This window comes from Sardina pilchardus, chromosome 1, assembly GCF_963854185.1.
Source record: "Sardina pilchardus chromosome 1, fSarPil1.1, whole genome shotgun sequence".
NCBI lineage: Eukaryota > Metazoa > Chordata > Actinopteri > Clupeiformes > Clupeidae > Sardina > Sardina pilchardus.
Window position 1 is genome coordinate 21,515,267 of NC_084994.1, and position 23,773 is coordinate 21,539,039.

The following is a 23,773-nucleotide window of genomic DNA, read 5'->3' on the forward strand; positions in this document are numbered from 1 at the left end:
GGGACTCTATAGCGCCACCTAGTGCATTGTCTGTTGTGGTTGACACATACATTCACCAAAATGAACCAAATTTGGTTAGCATATGTGTTATTGCTATAGCTATTCAGAGACAGCGCTCTGGCCAAGGGTGTCTAAGGGACTGTATAACGCCACCTAGCGCAATGTCTTTTGTGGTTGACACACACATTCACGAAAATGAACCAAATTTGGTGGGCTTGTGCGTTATTGCTATCGATAGTCAGAGATAGAGCTCTGGCGTAGGGTGTGGCTTAGGGACTTTATAACGCTACCTAGCATGTTGTCTGTTGTGGTTGACACATACATTCAGGAAACTTGACCAAATTTGGTGGGCATGTGTGTTGCTCATGCACATGCCCACCAACACGCACATGTTGCTTTTGTAGATTCCGAAATGTCACAGGTCTCCGCACCGCAGGTGCTCGGGCCCGCCATCGCCGCTTGCGGCTATATTTATTATTATTCTCTCTTCGTCTTAGCCCGTTTGGCCGTTTCACCAACTTGGCATGCTCCAAAACTCTTGTAATTTGGCAGGCATATGTAGAATTGCATTTGATACTGAGAGACAGAGCCCTGGCCTAGGGTGTGGCTCAGGGGGTCTATAGCGCCACCTACCGCGCTGTCTGTTGTGGTTGACATGTGCATGCACGAAAATGAACCAAATTTGGTAGGCAGATGTGTTGTATAAATCTGAACAACGTTTACATTTACACTACGTAGTAAATCTTAAACAAATTTGAGTTATGATTATGATTATGATTTTTGCACATCATGTATTTTGAAACACTTCTCCTAGACGGTTTATCGAAATCATGTCATATGAGCAGTAAAAGGATCTTGAGGGGTTGCCCGAGAGGAATTGCGAACAGATTTTTGAATTTTCGAAGCATATCGAAATGGCGAAGGTTTGAATTATGGCGTCTTATTACGAAACAGGAAGTTGGTGTTATAAGCAGAAAAAAGGTTATAAATTGGATGTAATTTGGCAGCTACATGTGGAATTGCTTCTGCTAGTCAGGGACAGAGCTCTGGCCTAAGGTGTGGCTTCGGGACTCTATAGCGCCACCTAGTAGCACGTAATCTGTTGTGGTTGACACAAACATTCACGAAAATGAACCAAATTTGGTGGGCATGTGTGTTATTGCTATTGCTAGTCAGAGACAGAGCTCTAGCCAAGGGTGTGGCTTAGGGACTCTGTAGCGCCACCTAGCAGCACGTTATCTTTTGTGGTTGACACAAACATTCACGAAAATGAACCAAATTTGGTGGACTTGTGTGTTATTGCTATGGCTAGCCAGAGACAGAGCTTTGAAAGAGGGTGTGGCGTAGGGATTCCATAGCGCCACCTAGTGCGTTGTATGTTGTGGTTGACACAAACATTCACGAAAATTAACCAAATTTGGTGGGCTTGTGTGTTATTGCTATCGGTAGTCAGAGACAGAGCTCTGGCCTAGAGTGTGGCTTAGGGACTCTAGAGCGCCACCTAATGCATTGTCTGTTGTGGTTAACACGTAGATTCACCAAAATTAACCAAATTTTGTGGCCATGTGTGTTATTGCTATAGTTATTCAGAGACAGAGCTCTGGCCTCGGGTGTGGCTTAGGGACTCTATAGCGCCACCTAGTGCATTGTTTGTTGTGGTTGACACACACATTCACTAAAATGAACCAAATTTGGTGGGCTTGTGCGTTATTGCTTTCGATAGTCAGAGATAGAGCTCTGGCCAAGGGTGTCTTCGGGACTGTATAACGCCACCTAGCGCATTGCCTGTTGTCATTGACACACACATTCACGAAATGAACCAAATTTGGAGGGCTTGTGCGTTATTGCTATCGATAGTCAGAGATAGAGCTCTGGCCTAGGGTTTGGCTTAGGGACTCTATAGCGCCACCTAGCGCATTGTCTGTTTTGGTTGACACGTACATTCACCCAAATGAACCAAATTTGGTGGGCATGTGTGTTATTGCTATAGTTATTCATGACAGAGCTCTGGCCTTGGGTGTGGCTTAGGGACTCTATAGCGCCACCTAGTGCATTGTCTGTTGTGGTTGACACATACATTCACGAAAATGAACCAAATTTGGTGGGCATGTGTGTTATTGCTATAGCTATTCAGAGACAGCGCTCTGGCCAAGGTTGTCTTAGGGACTGTATAGCGCCACCTAGTGCATTGTCTGTTGTGGTTGACACACGCATTCACGAAAATGAACCAAATTTGGTGGGCTTGTGCGTTATTGCTATTGATAGTCAGAGATAGAGCTCTGGCCTAGGGTGTGACTAAGGGACTCTATAGCGCTACCTAGCATGTTGTCTGTTGTGGCTGACACATACATTCAGGAAACTTGACCGAATTTGGTGGGCATGTGTGTTGCTCATGCACATGCCCACCAACACGCACATGTTGCTTTGTTAGATTCCGAAATCTCACAGGTCTCCGCACCGCAGGTGCTCGGGCCCGCCATCGCCGCTTGCGGCTATATTTAGGGCCCGAGCACCGAGGTGCAGCCACTGAAAGTGGCTGCACCGTAGGTGCAAGGCCCTATTGTTTTCGCTCAGATTATTATTATAGTTTTTTCCTCCTTACCTGTTTTTTTTTTTTCACCAACTTGGCATGCTCTAAAACTCTTGTAATTTGGCAGCCATTTGTAGAATTGCAATCGAAACTCAGACACAGAGTTTTGGTCTAGGGCGTGGCTCAGGGACTCTATAGCGCCACCTATCACGCTGTCTGTTGTGGTTGACACATGCATACACGAAAATGGCCCAGATTTGGTGGGTATGTGTGTTGCAGTAATCTGAACAATTTTTACATTTACACTCTATAGTAAATATTCGAAGAATTTGAGTTATGGTTATGATTATGAATTTTGCACATCATGTATTTTGAAACACTTCTCCTAGACGGTTTATCGAAATCATGTCCTTTCAGCAGTAAAATGATCTTAAGGGGTTGCCCAAGAGAAATTGCGACCAGATTTTTGAATTTCAAAAGTATATTGAAATGGCGAAGGTTTGAATCTAGGTGTCTTATAAAAGAAACAAAAAGTTGGTGTTATAGGCAGAAAACAGTGACTAATTTGGATGAAATTTGATGGAGTATTAGTTAGTGTATTTGAGGTGACAGTCATATGCAAAGTTTTGAATTTGGTGTTGTTTGTGATTTTTAAAAGTGCATTAATGATTGTGGTGGATACAGTTTTAGCTAAAATATTTTGAAGCGAGTTGATGAATGATTATAATCATATCAAGCTATGCTGCCATTTTGATTTCAACCATGTTAACAGAAAGTGAGATATTTAGGTTTATTAGGTTTTTATAGGTCTGTGTGCCTAGCCGCGCACGGTCTGGCTCCCTCACTGTTTCCCTCCCCCCACAGTTCTTTCCACCCCTCCCCTCTCTCCCAGCTGGATGTCTCTCTAACCTCCCCCGCTTTCCACATAGAGACTCAGACACAGACACAGACACACACACACAGACACACACACACACACACACACACACACACACACACACACACACACACACACACACACACACACACACACACACACACACACAGACACACACACACACACACAGGTTTGAACCTAGGTGTCTTATAAAAGGAACAATAAGTTGGTGTTATAGGCAGAAAGCAGTGACTAATTTGGATGAAATTTAATGGAGTATTAGATAGTGTGGTTGTAGTGACAGTCACATTCAAGTTTTGATGTTGTTTGGTGTGGTTGTGATTTTGTCACTTATAATAGCATATTAATGATTGTTGACACATAGTTTTACCTAAAGTATTATGAGATGAGTTTACAGATACTAATAGTCATATTAACCTATGCTGCAATTTTGACTTTAAACACATTAACAGAAAGTGAGTTATTTAGGGTTATTTGTTTGATGCCCTAGGGAATGAAACTCAATTGTCTGTAAAAGTCTCTCACTCATTTGACATTCTGTGGTCGAGAGCACTGTCCCCGCCCACTACACCATGTGATTTGTTAGTCAGTGCAGATCCAGGCGACCCCATAGAAGTCTCAGTCAATGTAGCTCTATACTGAGTGTTTTCGTGGATTTATATCGTGGAAACAGTGCAATCATTTTGACTTTTTGTCTACGGAGTTATTCTTGAAAGTAAGGTAACCGTTTTGTTGAAACGCAACTTTGCAAGCTATTTGATGCGGTTCAATAAGTTGGCTAAAGCGCTCGTTTCCTCCATCTAGCTAACTCCAAGTGATGCATGTTAGTGATATGGTGTTTACTAGCTAGTTTATCTCAGCTTACAAATAGAGCCTTAATAGCCTAGGTGACAGCCTAACTAGGCCTACTGAAACATAATCCAAACTTTTGACAGTTGTAAAATGTAACGTGAAGTTCAAATGTGTCACTGTTTGGGAGTAGCCTGCCGTTTGGGAGCTAACGTTATAGCAAGGCAGGTTTTTGTCACGTTCGGTAATTAACAAGTCCCAGTGCGATAACGAACGTCAAATAGCCTACTGTAGTTGGTCTTGTTTGAAAAGGTCTAGCGGAAAACACAACAGGCACCTAGGCCTAGGGCCAGCCGTAGTAAATTCGACCTGGTTTTAAATCTTGGCCTAAGCTAGCTAGCTAAGCTAGCTCGCTAACTCCAATTGATGCACGTTAGCGATATGGTGTTTACTAGTTTATTTTAGCTTACAAATAGAGCATTGATAGCCTAGGTGTCAGTTTAACTCCTGAAACATAATCCAAACTTTTGACAGATGTAAAACGTAATGAGAAGTTCAAATGTGTCACATTTTGGGAGTAGCCTACCGTTTGTGAGTGGAAGCTAGCTAATGCCTTTATTAGTGGAGGACGTAAGTTTGAAACCACAACGAACTTACTCTGCCTAACTGAAGGAGGACGTTTCTCCATGGACATCTAGAAAGCAGGAGAGAAGATGACAGAACTAGAACTGGCCGTCTGCTTAGCTTTCAATCAAGGTAAGAACATTTCCCTGCAGTGCAAGGCAGGTTAATGTTATTCAGTTGTGGTGATTAATTGCCTTTAAATTGAGTGAACCATCTATCTATTCAAAATAATCTAAACGTTTCCCCTATCTGGAAATACGTTAGTTTGGTGCCACCGATTCATATGAGCAGTCGTGCAATGTGTGTGTGATCCAAGTGAAACCATACGAGGCTAGAAACAACCATATTTTTCAAACGATTGATTCCTGCAACTAATACATGCAAACAGCATAGGCAGACTGCCTAATCTTAGTTTTTGAAACGATTGAAGATGGTATGAACATAGTTTATCCCTTTGCATGCGTTTGCAAACATGCTCTGGGTAGACTTCAAAACGTTTTTTTTATTATTTGATCTGCCATCACTAAGCCTAGTTAAATTAGGCTATAGGCCTATGCATTAATAGCCTTGCCTATGATGGACTGAGAAATTTGCTGTCGACGTTAGGCATGAAACGGTAGGCTCAAATTATTTATTTAAAAGACGTAATTTATGAAGTTGTTGTTGGCTTTGCCACGCGTTCGCATCCAGTTTGACGTGTCCGGATTTTCCGATAATGACAGCAATCTCGTGATGGCAATATTGACTTTTAATTTCTGCGCGTGTAAACTAGTCTAGGCTACAGTGCCTGAAGTTAGCTGTGACAGACTAGCCTACTGGTTTTCAGTTTTAGCCACAAAGCCTGTCTACCCTAGGTCAACTCAATTGTTTAGTTATCACCTTGGCATTTCGCGTTTTTCCAGCCTTATCTCCGTGCGCCCCATGTCATTCAAGACGTCATTCAAAACATATTTCGGGATAGCCATCTCACTATGAGAAAACGTATGACGACAGTGCTAAGAGATTAACACATTGGCATGCTTGGTAAACTTGTCTTGCACATAATATTGAGCTGATTTTTTTAGTGAAAATGGCCTGTAGCATTGTGCTGATAGATGAAAAAAGTCGCCTATTTAAAGGCACAGTTTGAATTTTAATCCTAGCTCTCCATTTAGTGTGTGCACTTGAACAAATGATGTAGCTTATAACAGTAGGGCCAGACATTTGTTTTTAGGAGGAAAGGTGATGGACATATTACTTTGGATAGTCCGGGAGCCAAATGCCATAATTTAGGTGAACCTGGCTTTGTCGGTTAAAGTTTTTTTTTTTTGCAGAATCTAGTAGACTAGGGGTACCTCTTTAAGATTTAAGAGGGTGCCCGGTGATATCCCTTGGGCAATTTCGTATATGAAGCCTTTCTTGTCCAATGTGTTGAATATAAGGCGGATGGATGAGTTTCCTCTCTCACTCGGAGAACAAAATCTCCACTTCACAAGCATCTACATACACCAAACTTTTCAGTCTTGTACCTAACCATGTTTAGAGGGATTTTGCAGAGGGGTTTGTTGATATATTATTCTTAGCCTGATTTACATGACATTTTATTCCAAAAAACATGGCGAAAATTGATTTTTTAAAGGCTGGTATAGTATTTTCTGATTTACTGAATAACTAAATGAGATATCCATAATTCCCTCTCTAAAATACTTTTCATCTCTTATGTCAACAAAATGAAAAGAAAAAAATTGAAACTGGCTTTACCCAATGTTCAGATTTGATCTTTTTACGTTTATGCAAATCAGCGCATATTTAATTACATCATACCTAATTTGCATATTCAAACATTAAATTTCAGAAAACTTGTAATACATTTATTTTCCATATTGATCTAAGTAATCAACTGGTGAAGTTTCATAGTGATATCTGCTTGTTAATTTTTTTACCCTATTCACCTGTAGTATATATCCGCCTTATAGTCAACACATTGGACAAGAAAGGCTTAATATACGAAATTGCCCAAGGGATATCACCGGGCACCCTCTTAAATCTTAAAGAGGTACCCCTAGTCTACTAGATTCTGCAAAAAAAAAAACTTTAACCGACAAAGCCAGGTCTGACCCCATGGCTCCCTGACTAGGAAGGATAGGGAGTGGTGCAATTTGATTTTCTTTGGAACTTAAATATCATCAAGCAACCTCTTCAAACAGCATCAATATATCAATAGGCCTATTCACTATTATATTGTACAGGACTAGAGCTAGAGGACTAAGGGGGTAGGCTATATGTTATCAAGTAGGTCTATATTAAAACATGTAGTCAACATTATAACTTTATGTTGGTTTAAGTGAAAACAAAGCATGTCATGAACTAGGAAAATCCATGGTTCTACATCATTGTTGGCAAAATGATCATGATAGCTGCCCTACATATTTCAGCCATATCTGGTTTAGTCTTGAGTAGGCCTAGGCTACTTTGCTATAAATTAGTCGTAGACTTATTACAATATAGTCTATGTATATCTATATATATCGAGGGCTGAGAACCACAGGGGCGTAAGTGACATTTCACCAACTTTACAATAGAGCCAAAACAAATCTAACTGCTTATGTTCACAGTTAAAAACCTTTGGTTTTTGTTTTAGTCAATCATTTAATATTTATAAATATTTTACTTATATAATTGTGTCAGCTAAAAAGAGCTCAAGAGCTTTCAGGTGATGTATATAACTCAATTTTGACCAAAATGTCACTTACGCAACTGCCCCTTTGGTTCTCAGCCCTCGATATATGTTATAATGTTTATATGTATCACAGTTTATAAACAGTTCTCATAAAAGTCATCTGATGTTATCATTTAAGGGGTCATTTTTGAAAACTTTCTCCTGAGGGTGCTGGGTATATTTTCCTCTTTTTTGTCCTTTGCCAATCACACCCCTGAAATATGGTGTGAATCAATCTCATCGAGTGCTGTCATTAAGAAAAAGAACAAGGAAACTTGATATGACAGGGCAGCAAACACTCATTTTCTATGCCCCATTCAGTTAACCTAATGATAGTTGCTGGTTCAGTATTCGGCTAAGGTTGTATCAAATTTCCTGGTTCTTTATCCTACAGTGACCTCAAACAACAGGGCTTTGAATTTGTTCACACACAATTTCAATACTGGAAAACTGGTCTTGAAAGTCCTTAAAAAGTGCTTGAATTTGGCCATGACAATGGTGTACAAAACCTGTGCATGTAAATTTAACGGTCTATCGTAGCAATAACAGCAACATTTTCTTTTATTTGGACTTCGAAAAGACTTTTTATGAGGAACATTTAAAACCCTTGAACTAATAAAGTAAATTAAGTGAGAGGAAGTGTGTGGACCTTTCACTCTTTTTTTGAACATTTAAAACCCTACAATTTATCTTCGTGGCAGAAGGTGTACTTTAGAAATTTCACAGACAAAATTGTTTTTGCTACCCCTAGTCAGAGACAAAGCTCTGGTCTAGGGTGTGGCTTAGGGACTCTATAGTGCCACCTAGCAGATTGTGTTGTGGTTGACGTGTACATTCACGAAAATGAAGCAAATTTGGTGGTTTTACGTGTTATTGGTGTCGCTACTGAAAGATAGAGCTCTGGCCTAGGGTGTGGCTTAAGGACTAAGCGCCACCTAGTTTGTTGTCTGTTGTGGTTGACGTGTACATTCATGAAAATGAACCAAATTTATTGGACTTCTTTCGTATTGCTATCGCTAGTCAGAAAAGGAGCTCAGGCCTAGGGTGTGGCTTAGGGACTCTATAGCGCCACCTAGCGTGTTGTCTGTTGTGGTTGACACATATATTCACGAAAATTAGTCACATTTGGTGGGCATGTGTGTTATTGCTACAGCTAGTCAAGGACAGAGCTCTGGCCTAGGGTTTGGCATAGGGACTCTATAGTGCCACCTAGCACGTTGTCTTTTATGGTTGACACATACATTGACACAATTAGGTAGGCTTGTGTGTTATTGCTACCGCTAGTCAGGGACAGAGCTCTGGCCTAGGGTGTCGCTTAGGTACTCTATAGTGCCACCTAGCATGTTGTCTTTTGTGGTTGACACATATATTCACAAAAATGAACCAAATTTAGTGGGCATGTATGTTGCTCATGCACAGGCACACCAACCCACACATGTTGCTTTGTTAGATTCCGAAATGTCACAGGTCTCCGCACCGCAGGTGCTCGGGCCCGCCATCGCCGCTTGCGGCTATATTTATTATTATTATTCTCTCTTCGTCTTAGCCCGTTTGGCCGTTTCACCAACTCGGCATGCTCCAAAACTCTTGTAATTTGGCAGGCATATGTAGAATTGCATTTGATACTGAGAGACAGAGCCCTGGCCTAGGGTGTGGCTCAGGGGGTCTATAGCGCCACCTATCGCGCTGTCTGTTGTGGTTGACATGTGCATGCACGAAAATGAACCAAATTTGGTAGGCAGATGTGTTGTATAAATCTGAACAACTTTTACATTTACACTACATAGTGAATCTGAGACAAATTTGAGTTATGATTATGATTATGATTTTTGCACATCATGTATTTTGAAACACTTCTCCTAGACGGTTTATCGAAATCATGTCATCTGAGCAGTAAAAGGATCTTGAGGGGTTGCCCGAGAGGAATTGCGAACAGATTTTTGAATTTTCGAAGCATATCGAAATGGCGAAGGTTTGAATTATGGCGTCTTATTACGAAACAGGAAGTTGGTGTTATAAGCAGAAAAAAGGTTATAAATTGGATGTAATTTGGCAGCTACATGTGGAATTGCTTCTGCTAGTCAGGGACAGAGCTCTGGCCTAAGGTGTGGCTTCGGGACTCTATAGCGCCACCTAGTAGCAAGTTATCTGTTGTGGTTGACACAAACATTCCCAAAAATGAACCAAATTTGGTGGACTTGTGTGTTATTGCTATGGCTAGTCAGAGACAGAGCTTTGGCCTAGGGTGTGGCTTAGGGACTCTAGAGCGCCACCTAATGCATTGTCTGTTGTGGTTGACACGTACATTCACCAAAATGAACCAAATTTGGTGGGCATGTGTGTTATTGCTAAAGTTATTCAGAGACAAACCTCTGGCCTAAGGTGTGGCTTCGGGACTCTATAGCGCCACCTAGTAGCACATTATCTGTTGTGGTTGACACAAACATTCCCGAAAATGAACCAAATTTGGTGGACTTGTGTGTTATTGCTTTGGCTAGTCAGAGACAGAGCTTTGGCCTAGGGTGTGGCATAGGGACTCTATAGCGCCACCTAGTGCATTGCCTGTTGTGGTTGACACATACATCCACGAAAATTAACCAAATTTGGTGGACTTGTGTTTTATTGCTATCGGTAGTCAGAGACAGAGCTTTGGCCTAGAGTGTGGCTTAGGGACTCTAGAGCGCCACCTAATGCATTGTCTGTTGTGGTTGACACGTACATTCACCAAAATGAACCAAATTTGGTGGGCATGTGTGTTATTGCTAAAGTTATTCAGAGACAGACCTCTGGCCTCGTGTGTGGCTTAGGGACTCTATAGCGCCTTCTAGTGCATTGTCTGTTGTGGTTGACACATACATTCACGAAAATGAACCAAATTTGGTTGGCATATGTGTTATTGCTAAAGCTATTCAGAGACAGCGCTCTGGCCAAGAGTGTCTTAGGGACTGTTTAGCGCCACCTAGCGCATTGTCTGTTGTGGTTGACACACACATTCACGAAAATGAACCAAATTTGGTGGGCTTGTGCGTTATTGCTAACGATAGTCAGAGATAGAGCTCTGGCCTAGGGTGTGGCTTAGGGACTCTATAGCGCCACCTAGCGCATTGTCTGTTGTGGTTGACACGTACATTCACCCAAATGAACCAAATTTGGTGGGCATGTGTGTTATTGCTATAGTTATTCAGAGACAGAGCTCTGGCCTCGGTTGTGGCTTAGGGACTCTATAGCGCCACCTAGTTTATTGTCTGTTGTGGTTGACACATACATTCACGAAAATGAACCAAATTTGATTAGCATATGTGTTATTGCTATAGCTATTCAGAGACAGCGCTCTGGCCAAGGGTGTCTTATGGACTGTATAGCGCCACCTAGCGCATTTTCTGTTGTGGTTGACACACACATTCACGAAAATGAACCAAATTTGGTGGGCTTGTGCGTCATTGCTATCGATAGTCAGAGATAGAGCTCTGGCCTAGGGTGTGGCTTAGGGACTCTATAGCGCCACCTAGCGTAAATTGACCAAATTTGGTGGGCATGTTTGTTGCTCATGCACATGCCCACCAACACGCACATGTTGCTTTGTTAGATTCCGAAATGTCACAGGTCTCCGCACCGCAGGTGCTCGGGCCCGCCATCGCCGCTTGCGGCTATATTTCTCTTTTCCTCTTATCCCGTGAGGCCGTTTCACCAACTTGGCATGCTCCAAAACTCTTGTAATTTGGCAGGCATATGTAGAATTGCATTTCATGCTCAGAGACAGAGCCCTGGCCTAGGGTGTGGCTCAGGGGGTCTATAGTGCCACCTACCGCGCTGTCTGTTGTGGTTGACACGTGCATGCATGAAAATGAACCAAATTTGGTATGCAGATGTGTTGTATGAATCTGAACAACTTTGACATTTACACTACATATTGAATCTTAAACAAATTTGAGTTATGATTATGATTATGATTTTTGCACATCATGTATTTTGAAACACTTCTCCTAGACGGTTTATCGAAATCATGTCATATGAGCAGTAAAAGGATCTTGAGGGGTTGCCCAAGAGGAATTGCGAACAGATTTTTGAATTTTCGAAGCATATCGAAATGGCGAAGGTTTGAATTATGGCGACTTATTACGAAACAGGAAGTTGGTGTTATAGGCAGAAAAAAGGTTATAAATAGGATGTAATTTGCCAGCTACATGTGGAATTGCTTCTGCTAGTTAGGGACAGAGCTCTGGCCTAAGGTGTGGCTTCGGGACTCTATAGCGCCACCTAGTAGCACATTTTCTGTTGTGGTTGACACATACATTCAAGAAAATGAACCAAATTTGGTGGACATATGTGTTATTGCTATCGCTAGTCAGAGACAGAGCTTTGGCCTAGGGTGTGGCTTAGGGACTCTATAGCGCCACCTAGTGCGTTGTCTGTTGTGGTTAAAACATACATTCACGAAAATGAACCAAATTTGGTGGGCAGATAAGTTATTGCCATCGCTATTCAGAGACAGAGCTCTGGCTGAGGGTGTGGCTTAAGGACTCTATAGCGCCACCTAGTGTGTTACCTGTTTTGGGTTGACATTTACATTCACGAAAATCAATCAAATTTGGTGGGCTTGTGTGTTATTGCTATTGCTAGTCAGAGACAGAGCTCTGGCCTAGGGTGTGGCTTAGGGACTCTATAGCGCCACCTAGCAGATTGTGTGTTGTGGTTGACACGTACATTCACGAAAATGAACCAAATTTGGTGGTTTTGTGTGTTATTGCTGCCGCTACTGAAAGATAGAGCTCTGGCCTAGGGTGTGGTTTAAGGACTCTACAGCGCCACCTAGTGTGTTGTCTGTTGTGGTTGACGTGTACATTCACGAAAATGAACCAAATTTAGTGGACCTCTTTGGTATTGCTATCGCTAGACAGAGAAGGAGCTCAGGCCTAGGGTGTGGCTTAGTGACTCTTTAGCGCCACCTAGCGTGTTGTCTGTTGTGGTTGACACATATATTCACGAAAATTAACCAAGTTTGGTGGGCATGTGTGTTATTGCTATTGCTAGTCAGGGACAGACCTCTGGCCTAGGGTGTGGCTTAGGGGCCCTATAGCGCCACCTAGCGCATTGTGTATTGTGGTTGACTCATATATTCACGAAAATGAACCAAATTCAGTGGGCTTGTGTGTTATTGCTACCACTAGTCAGAGACAGAGCTATGGCCTAGAGTGTTGCTTAGGGACTCTAGCGCCACCTAGTGCATTGTCTGTTGTGGTTGACACATACATTCACCAAAATGAACCAAATTTGGTGGGCATGTGTGTTATTGCTATAGTTATTCAAGGACAGAGCTCTGGCCTCGGGTGTGGTTTAGGGACTCCATAGCGCCACCTAGCGCATTGTCTGTTGTGGTTGACACATACATTCACGAAAATGAAATAAATTTGGTGGACATGTGTGTTGTATGAATCTGAACAAGTTTTACATTTGAACTATATAGTGAATCTTAAAAGAATTTGAGTTATGATTATGATTATGATTTTTGCACATCACGTACTTTGAAACACTTCTCCTAGACGGTTTATCGAAATCATGTCATATAAGCACTAAAATGATCTTGAGGGGTTGCCCGAGAGGAATTGCGACCAGATTTTTGAATTTCAAAAGTATATCGAAATGGCGAAGGTTTGAATTATGGCGTTTTATTAAGAAACAGGAAGTTGATGTTATAGGCAGAAAAAAGGTTATGAATTGGATGTAATTTGGCAGCTACATGTGGAATTGCTTCTGCTAGTCAGAGAGAGAGCTCTGGCCTAAGGTGTGGCTTTGGGACTCTATAGCGCCACCTAGCAGCACGTTATCTTTTGTGGTTGACACGTACATTCACCAAAATGAACCAAATTTGGTGGACTTGTGTGTTATTGCTATGGCTAGTCAGAGACAGAGCTTTGGCAGAGGGTTTGGCGTAGGGACTCTATAGCGCCACCTAGTGCGTTGTCTGTTGTGGTTGACACAAACATTCACGAAAATTAACCAAATTTGCTGGGCTTGTGTGTTATTGCTATTGCTAGTCAGAGACAGAGCTCTGGCTTAGGGTGTGGCTTAGGGACTCTATAGCGCCACCTAGCAGATTGTGTGTTGTGGTTGACGCATACATTCACGAAAATGAACCAAATTTTGTGGTTTTGTGTGTTATTGCTGCCGCTACTGAAAGATAGAGCTCTGGCCTAGGGTGTGGCTTAAGGACTCTATAGCGCCACCTAGCAGCGAATTGTCTGTTGTGGTTGACACATACATTCACGAAAATGAACCAAATTTGGGGGGCTTCTGTGTTATTGCTACCGCTAGTCAAAGACAGAGCTCTGGCCTCGGGTGTGGCTTAGGGACTCTATAGCGCCACCTAGCTTATTGTCTGTTGTGGTTGACACATACATTCATGAAAATGAACGAAATTTGGTGGGCATGTGCATTATTGCTACCGCTAGTCAGGGATAGAGCTCTGGCCTAGGGTGTGGCTTAGGGACTGTATAGCGCCACCTAGCGCATTGTCTGTTGTGGTTGACACACACATTCATGAAAATGAGCCAAATTTGGTGGGCTTATGCGTTATTGCTATCGATAGTCAGAGATAGAGCTCTGGCGTAGGGTGTGGCTTAGGGACTCTATAGCGCCACCTAGCGTGTTGTCTGTTGTGGTTGACACATACATTCAGGAAAATTGACCACATTTGGTGGACATGTGTGTTGCTTATACACATGCCCACCAACACGCACATGTTGCTTTGTTAGATTCCGAAATGTCACAGGTCTCCGCACCGCTGGTGCTCGGGCCCGCCATCGCCGCTTGCGGCTATATTTTGATTTGATTTGGTCTTCTTCAGATTAAAATTCAAGTACGTGCGCTATTTAACCCCTCGAGACCGACTGCAGTCTGCTGACACAGCCAGACGACTCTCCCAACCCATTCATTCGTTTTGGCCGATATAATCCATTCATTCGTTTTGTGCGTAGGCCTATATAGATTCCTGCATGCTGCATTACCGTGACCCTTAGCCTACCTTGTGGATGATTTTTTCTCATTGGAATACAGCAGGACAGAATGCCTTTTATCTAACAAACGCAAAAGCTGAGATTGTTGGAAGGACTAGGCTACTCAACAAACTTGTTTTTCGTTTCTGGGAGATCTCGTTATCGTTTTGGATTGTCGGATTTTTATACTTATTGTTTGGACTTATGGACAATGAACTTTGAGGGGTGGTTGTTAGTGCTTTACAAAGCTTTGTGTTAATAAGTGTCGGTCCTCCTATCCTTCAGCTCACTGCGCGATGCAGTTGCGCATAGTGGCCACGAAGTCATTAACTGTTTACGACACAGTACATGATATTTGTGTTTTTCGTTTCTTAGATTTAATGCATGTTTGACATGTAAACAGGCCTTCAGTCCGTTAACTTAAGGCCTTCTTTTGCATGGGGTTGCTCGCATCCGCCCGTAACCTAGACTATTATGTGCGTGGCGCTGCATACTCTTATAATAAGAGGCAAATTGTTACAGGACAACTTAAACTGACTTCCCCAATGCTTCCCCGCAGCACATTACATTTTAATATAGGCTAATATAGGATGAACAAAGTCTATGCTATATTAAATCCAGTAGCCTAATAATTCTATGTGCCACGTCCGATTTCGCAAGTGATGTAGTAGGCTACGTTTAAACATCGACAAACGTCTGTGAGACTACCCATTTCATGAAGAGCAATTGTCTTGTGCGATCATTCCCCCTCCCCCACACTTGTCTAACCAGTTCACTAGACATTATAGCCTACCTGTATGCGGCATTGGACGATTGCCTCCCTCCCCCCTCTCTCTCGACAGACACTTCCTGACACTAGGGCTCGGGATCATGACATCAAAACTTCGCGGGCACAGCCACATTGGCAGCTTCACTCCTCAGTTTACTATGGATTACTATGGATTTACTCCCGCCTTTTAGTGTGTTCCTGTTACTTAGTTTTTGCCTTCTTGGTAGTATGTTGCTGTGTAGTGGGGTGTAACAGTGCAACCCACGATCGCAAGAGGAAAAGAATAAATCGCTACTATTTCTGCTTCTTGTCTTGTGCATCTGAATGAATGGATATTACGTTCAGTGCGCTACCAAATGGCGGCGATATTCCTAGAATGCAAGGCGTGTGCCCGAGCCCTATTATGTAAATGTAAAAATGTGTGTGTGTGTGTGTGTGTGTGTGTGTGTGTGTGTGTGTGTGTGTGTGTGTGTGTGTGTGTGTGTGTGTGTGTGTGTGTGTGTGTGTGTGCGAACCACGAATTCACATATTAACTTTTCTTTTCAGCAGACATCGCAATCATAAAAAAATCGCAACACTTTTTAATAAAATAATGCCTCTTGTCTTAATGGGTTCCGGAGGTTCGTAGAGTAAGTTTTGAACCCCGGTCGCTGACGTATGATTAAGATGCCTCAACCATTTACGCCACAGTTCGAGTGTCAATTTCTTCGCACTTAGCCAAGAAATATAAAGGATTCAGTCAGTCGAGTTCATTTAGCCTATTCGCGGCATGCACTTGAAACGCCGATCAAAAGTTCTGACATGTTAAACTGACGTTAGTCATTAATTCACCACATGATAAAATGCTGTTATATTGACGCACAGAAGCCCACGGTAGTCTATGTCTATCTCTGAATCAACATGAACATGCATAACGAGATCCATATATTCTAAGTTGCTAGAAACTTCTTTTGCGGAGCTAGGCCTACTAGTCGATGGTTACAATGAATCACCCTCACTGCCCTATCGCATATCTGACCATCCATTGTTATAATGTTACAAAATGCGCGATCTTCTCCAATCATGTAGCCTACGGTTATAAGTAAAGTGACATGATAGGCATGTAGGCCTATTAAAGATATTTCTGTTAAATACGTTTTATTTTCAGTTGTCAAAAGTGGTGGGGACAAAATCTGTGATAAAGTGCTGGGTAAGCTACCCAGCGTCGCCAGTTAAAATGAACATGCCTCCGTTTTAAAATAGCCTATAGGCCTACACATTTCTAAGTATTCCTAACATAAATGTAGCCTAAATGTCCATCTTGTCCATCTCTTTCGTCTTCGCCTTGACAATAATAGCCTATTCACGGAAATGCGGTCTTGTAACCGTAATGAATTAATGAATTAATCTAAGGTTGCCTATATCGAGTCTTTCAGGTTGAATTGAATGCTTCTAAAACCATTTTCATTAATTTCAACAATGGTTTATTGAAACGTCGTTTGATTATAATTTCGCCAGTCATCACCTTCATTTTAATGATTAAATGAGACGGATTAAATGAGACGGATATGCGGAGCATTTCTCTCCCTCTCCATTGACCAAAACGTTGCTCTGGCATCTCTGCTGGACTGACTGAGTTATAGGCTACGTCGAGTGAGAGAGCCAGCTGTGAGGTACGCTGTAAAACATTCGAAAACTCTGAAACTGCAATCTGACATGCCGAGCGTGATGTCTCTTTTCTCCGCTTGTCACCAGCGCGGTGTCTTCGGGTTTTTCCGTGTTTTCCGGTATGAGCCGAACCTTCCTTTTATTAAGGCGGTCTTATGTTGCCCCCTTGCGGTTGCAGTTTTAATTAAAGTCCCGATGCGTCGGGAGTCCCGATGTGCGGGAAAGAAAGGAGCATTCTCAACCCGTACCATCTGTACATTCAGACAGATTAATCACACTAGCCATGTTTCTTATCAATGATTGAAATGAATACAACCAAACTATTTAATTGCCGCAATTGGCGTTTAATCCGTGTTTACATGGAACACACATTTAGTCATTTAGTCATTGCTCCAACAATCAGAGTATGCGTTTATATAGGTGGATTTAGGTCTTCAAGTGTTTACCTGAGCCATTTTTTATTCTGATTGAGTTTGAGAATTTGATTGGAATAGTTCATAAGTCAATGTGCCTTTCCTCACTTTGATGTAGAACAGCCTGAAACATTTTAGATCTGAATCCTTATATTAGCCTTCATTATCACCTCTTCTTCAAGATGGAGTTATACAGTTGAAAGCTTATTTTTCTCAGGTTTTTGTCAAAAAACGACTCCACTAATATGCCCATCCTGGATGTCAGCATTCCAACTGGATTTGAGGCAGATACGGCAGACCTCTTCAAGGTGAGATGCATTCAGCCTAAACATAAGTTCGCAGTGTTTACTCTAGAGTGTATGGTTCTTAAGATCTGACTTGCTTGTTTTGTTAATAAACAAGTAAATAATATTTTCTCTACAGCTGCAGGAAGGACGAGACCGCTTCATTCAGAAATGGGAAAAAGACAAGGTGCTCTCAGAGAGAGGCTCCCTTATCATCTATCTTCCAAAGGTACTAGAATCTAAACCATTATCATCTGTCTTAATAAGATACTGGAATCTAATCATCTTTGATCCAAGATGGTGGTGTGGTTCCATTGCACCAGTGTCCACATTTTGAAAACTTAGTGTTTACCTGCTTGTTTATTTAAAGTATTTTGGTTAGCGTATACATTAGTTTATTAGAGTATGTTTAGTGTACGTATCATACAGCCGACAGGAACTTTTGGATCGGTTCCTGCAATACTAACATCTTTATCAGTATAATCCCAGAGATTGGCAAAACAGCGGGTCCAGCTAACTCCACTGTAACAACCAGAAATTAACAGCAGTAAACAAAGAACGACAAGGAAGATGCAATTGGCTGAGAGCTAGGCTTGAGGACCCACTTTTTAAAAATGACAGACCATCGCGACCCAGTTCACTTCAGTAACCACCAAATACTGCCCCAAACATAGATGTTTTAGGCCAAGAGTCAAACCATTCCACAGGGCATGAAGCCCCCTTTGATCCTGTTATATATCTACGTGGTTGGATAGATATAATACTACCACTACGGTAACACTTTATAATAACTACACACAATTCATCATTTATTAAGCATAACAACTGTTAAATAATGGTAATAGTACTTCATTAACAACATGTTATTGCATGATATATTAAGTATTAGCAATAATTTATAAACATATGTTAGAAATGGGTTTATTTACAATGAACAAACCATTCATAACTTTGGCAACAAATGCTTATCTGATGATGAATTATGCATGAACAATAAATTACTAGTGATGAACAAACCATTAACTAATAGGTTACACATGCTTAATAGATGATGAATTGTGTATAGTTATTATAAAGTGTTACCACTAAGTTTAATTACGCACATATTCATATTAATCGGGTACAGGATCAAAAATATCCAGTTCAGGGAAAAGTCAAACTCCGTAAATCTCCCATTAAAGTGTGTTTTATTTATAAGTAACGATTTGAGCCCTTACGGTCCTTCCTCAGACTTGCACAGACATCCAAATGGCATAATGTTTGGTAACAAGTAGTTAGGGAAGAAATACATGACTAGTGAAGGATGATTTTTCATTCAAGTAAGGGTTAACATCATCTTCCCAAGCAGACCTAAAGAGCTTACTTTTATATACACAAACAGCTAACAGCATAAGTACAGTAATGTTTACCATGCAACTTGGCACTCCAGGTGCATCATAACATGTACAAACAGACTTGAAATGGATATTGTATTTTCTGTTTCCTGTGAATTCATATTAGGTCTCGCATAAGCAACCAGACAGGATTGCCTTTAGAGTGCACAGGGTCATGGATGTGGGTTTCTTACAGCCAGCAGCAGTTACAGTGTATGAGTACTACAAGCCTGGTGAGTTACACACGCACGCACACACACACACACACACACACACACACACACACAGAGAGAGAGAGAGAGAGAGAGAGAGAGAGAGAGAGAGAGAGAGAGAGAGAGAGAGAGAGAGAGAGAGAGAGAGAGAGAGAGAGAGAGAGAGAGAGAGATTTGTATGACTTTCCTCCCTTTCATGTTCAGTTTATTTTTTCAGACGTTCGATGTGTGAAGTTCTACCCGACCGAGACTGCTGAACTCAAAAGACTGTGTGTCGGAGATGTCTGTCAGTGTGCAGAGGGTAGGGGGATTCTATAATGTATTTTCTATTTTATTTGACTATTTTACTGAAGAATGTAGAGTGATATGTGTTTCTTTGTTATGACTTTGGCATGGCACCTCACTCTCCGTAAGCACTCACTTCAGAAGTGAACTTGTTTTTCCATGAAAACTGCTTTGTTAGTGAGTTATTTTGTTTGCCAATTAGACTACGAGCAGTGCATGCTTTACGAAGATGAATAGTGCTTGTGGGGAACATGTACAGTAATTTCCTACATATAAGCCGCATTGTGTATAAGCCGCAGGACAGTGTTTTTTATGCAAGTTAAAAGAAACAAAACCATATTAACACCTTAACTGCCCCCCTGTATTAACCTCATACTGGAAGAAGTTTTGCAAAATCAATGTATAAACCGCGGCTAATATTCGGGAAATTATGGTATGTAATGTTGCTGCCTTCAGTCAGCCAACCGTGAATTGTTGTAACCATCTACATCACAAGGAATTTACCATCATGCCTGTGGATATCCAGAAAAAATATACGTACCAGATGGTAAACATTTTTAGGATAGCTTTTTTTTCAGCTTTTCAGAAGAAGAGACTTTGCATTATGTAAGGCTTTGAACATATTTTTGTTTTGTTTTCATTGTGATATATTGTGTTAGAATGTGCAAATTAGACAAAGAAGGACAATTTATTGACTTTATATTGTGTGAAGGCGACATGAATTGCGATGGATCATAAAAATAATGGCGACATCCTAAACTTGCCCACCAATTTTCGTGCACCCCAGTCTTTCAGTGTCTCGGGAATCCTTGACGGAAATTTGCTCCAAAAAAAAAACTGACTTAACCTATATGAGGAAGAATATAACCCATAATAAGGGAAAATGTATGTGAACATCAAAGCATTTTCATTTGTGTGTCAGTGTCTTATTTTGTGTCATGTTTTTCTCATAGGAATGTGCAGCAAACAGAGGAAGACACCTGAGGAATTAGAGAACCGTGCAGAGAGAGCCTGCGAAGTAGATATTGATTACGGTAATTGTCTCTGTGTGTGTGTGTGTGTGTGTGTGTGTGTGTGTGTGTGTGTGTGTGTGCGTGTGCGTGTTTGCTTTCAGTATTTTGACATTCTTTCTTTGTTATTTCTGTTCATAGCTAATTCCAAGATTTGTCTTCTGAGTATAAAGACTTAAATCAATCTCTTTACAGTTTTCAAGGGCACTGTTCAAGAAATACAAACTTCCTCCACAACAGACATTTTGAATCTCAAGGTGGATAGCATGATGAAATATGGTACGTATACTGCAGCAACAACAACAACAACAACAACAACAACTTTCTTTTGATGCACTTCACAGTGAAGGAGGAACCTCACTAACTTATCACTACCAATGTCTAGCACAGTAGCCATTATGCACCAGAACACTCATCACACACCATCTTTCAAGGTTTAATATACACAAATGCACTATCTAAAAAATAAAGCAAAACAAAGCAAAACCAATTCATAACTCTGTGGAGTCAACATTTATTCTACATCCAGTACAAATAAGATATCAACAATGGACATACAGTAAACTATCAGTGAGGCTTTCAGAGTAGATTGTAGATTGTATTGTTAGACGCAATGTGCTTCTCATTTATAATACTGAAATGTCTTTTCCAAATAAAACACCATAAAATTAAAACACCTTCCACCCTTTTCACAAAACTGTAAAAACAAACCCCCATTTTTCATATTTTCTACTGGATTTACAGTAAATGTTGAATCCACTGAGTTGTACAATGTGTTTTGCTTTGTTTTCTTTTGTTATTGATGCTAAATGAATTTCCTTGTATTACAAACAATGAACATTGCTCCTGGAGCTATATGATCTGTTTGGTTTTGAGCACAGGCACAACTGTTTTGAGGTGATTGTTCAGTTTTGCAGAGGTTAGGTTTTTGTGAATGTAGTTTGAGGTTTGTGTTTACAGTTTAGAGAAAAGTGTGTAAGTTGCTCAGTGAATATCTCAGTGTTGGTTAATCAACAAATATTTATGGATACTATTTTCAAATATTGCTGATAAACACACGTAAGGCTTACACAGTTTATCCACACATGTTTATAAATAAAGCTCACTATAATACTGTAAGTACCAACACAATGATTTTGAGGTCATTACTTTAAGGTAACATTTCTTACATTATTGCTATGCATAACACTGCCCTTTTCCCCATCCTCTTAGGCACTGATGATAACATGACTGTCGCAAGTCAGCGTCTTTTCATTGCCCATCCAACATGCAGGGACAAAATGGACATGCAGGTCAACAAAGCATACCTGATTATGGGAACGAAGCAGGACGTTCACAGAGTCAAGGACGGGTAAGTGGGTTTGAGCTGAGAGATTTCAATGCAACAGAACCATAACTGTAGTATCCTTTACTTATTTTTTTTCCATTTTTTTTGGTCCACCATCTGATTTACAGTATATCCCTGTGTGTGTGTGTGTGTGTGTGTGTGTGTGTGTGTGTGTGTGTGTGTGTGTGTGTGTGTGTGTGTGTGTGTGTGTGTGTGTGTGTGTGTGTGTGTGTGTGTGTGTGTGTGTGTGTGTGTGTGTGTGTGTGTGTGTGTGTGTGTGTGTGTGTGTGTTTCTTTTCATAGGTATCAGTTTGTGTTTGGTGATAAATCCTGGATAGAGTACTGGCCCACAGAGGCAGAAGGCCAAGAGCCAGAGTTTAGCGAACGGTTTCAGAAACTCGAAACTCTTGCTTTTGAGCTTGTGAACTTTGGATGTAGTCATTGATGTCCAAACGTCTGTGAATTGGCTTAACCAATGAAGTCCTGTCACCAATGTCTTCTATTTTTCTGCAGCACAATATTATGTATTGTCAATAACAAACTAGATGTACCACATAGCGGTACACAATATGACCGCCGCTCAGTTCTGTACGTTCACAAATAAATGATGCTTGTCAACTGTATCTTTGTGCAGTTTATATGCATATCTCCTACTCATGTGTATATAAATGAGTGTGTGCATGTGTGAGTTTGCTTTTTGTGTGTGTGTCTGTGTGGATGTGTCTGTGTATGGAGCAGTTCATAACATTTCATATGAAGATAGGGGTGATTAAAGCAATATTATATTGCATATTCATTTTTTATTAGCTAAGTTGATGCGGGCTGTTGAGACCAACATACCATAAACATACTGGCCCTCATTTATCAACTGAGCGTAGACATCAGCGTACATCTGAGCGCAGAAATCATCTTACGACGGGGCTCAGGTGTGATTCATCAAACTTTCGTATCACTCAAATTCCAGCGTAACAATAAATGTGTGTATATATATATATATATATATATATATATACAATATATATAATAAGAATAATGCACATTCCAAATAGCGCATCACAATCGGAAATTTGACCAAGCAGTGGAACACTACAATAGTTGATATGAAAAAATGACAATACTTTAAAAGATAAACCATTCGATTTCTTGAAAACAGGTAACCAAATAGCAGTTGTGTATTTATTATTGGCAAAGGAAAACAGGTTATTGGTTCACACACACACACACACACACACACACACACACACACACACACACTCACACACTCACACACACACATTACACCACACTACTGTGTGTGTGTGTGAGGTGGTGGTAATGAACTCTCTGAAGGCTTCCCGTAAGTCCCTGGACTGGACTCCATTGACCCGTGTCACTGGCTTCTCACCTGCAGCCTGGGTTTCACCACACTGCAAACACACTAGGTCATCGCCCCCCGGGTGCCCCTGACTGGCAACAGTCAAATACATTCCTCTTTTCTGTTCACACAAAGCAAAGTTGAAGCGTGAGTGCCCCCTTTTGGTGGTTATTGCTATGGGCAACCCACTTTGAGTCCCATCTACAGTGTCTCTACTCTGTAAGTGTGAATGACAATTTAATAGACAATTGAATAGACATTTGATGGAACACAGGAACAATTTTGCAATAAATTAAAAAAAAACCTTTTAAAAAGTTACAAACACACACAAAAAAACGCACCTATGCACGCATGCACACACGCACAAGACATACTGCTACAGCGTTAGTGACTTTTTTATTATTGCTTGTTTAGTTTCCAAAAGAAAATATTAGAATGGCCACTGCCATTCCCAGCAGCTCTATGTGACTTCTTGCCCCAACTCCGCCGCACAGCAAAAACAAACACAGACCTCTATTGGTCCCATAGGTGGGAGTGAGTTATGGACAGCAGCACTAACGTTTAGAGA

The 23,773-nt window shown here is 41.1% G+C and overlaps 1 pseudogene; it reads left to right on the forward strand.

Moving 5' to 3' along the window:
• Window positions 1-22,474, forward strand: part of LOC134077188 (uncharacterized) — a 69,545-nt pseudogene extending 47,071 nt beyond the window's left edge.
• Window positions 22,475-23,773: the final 1,299 nt, after the last annotated feature.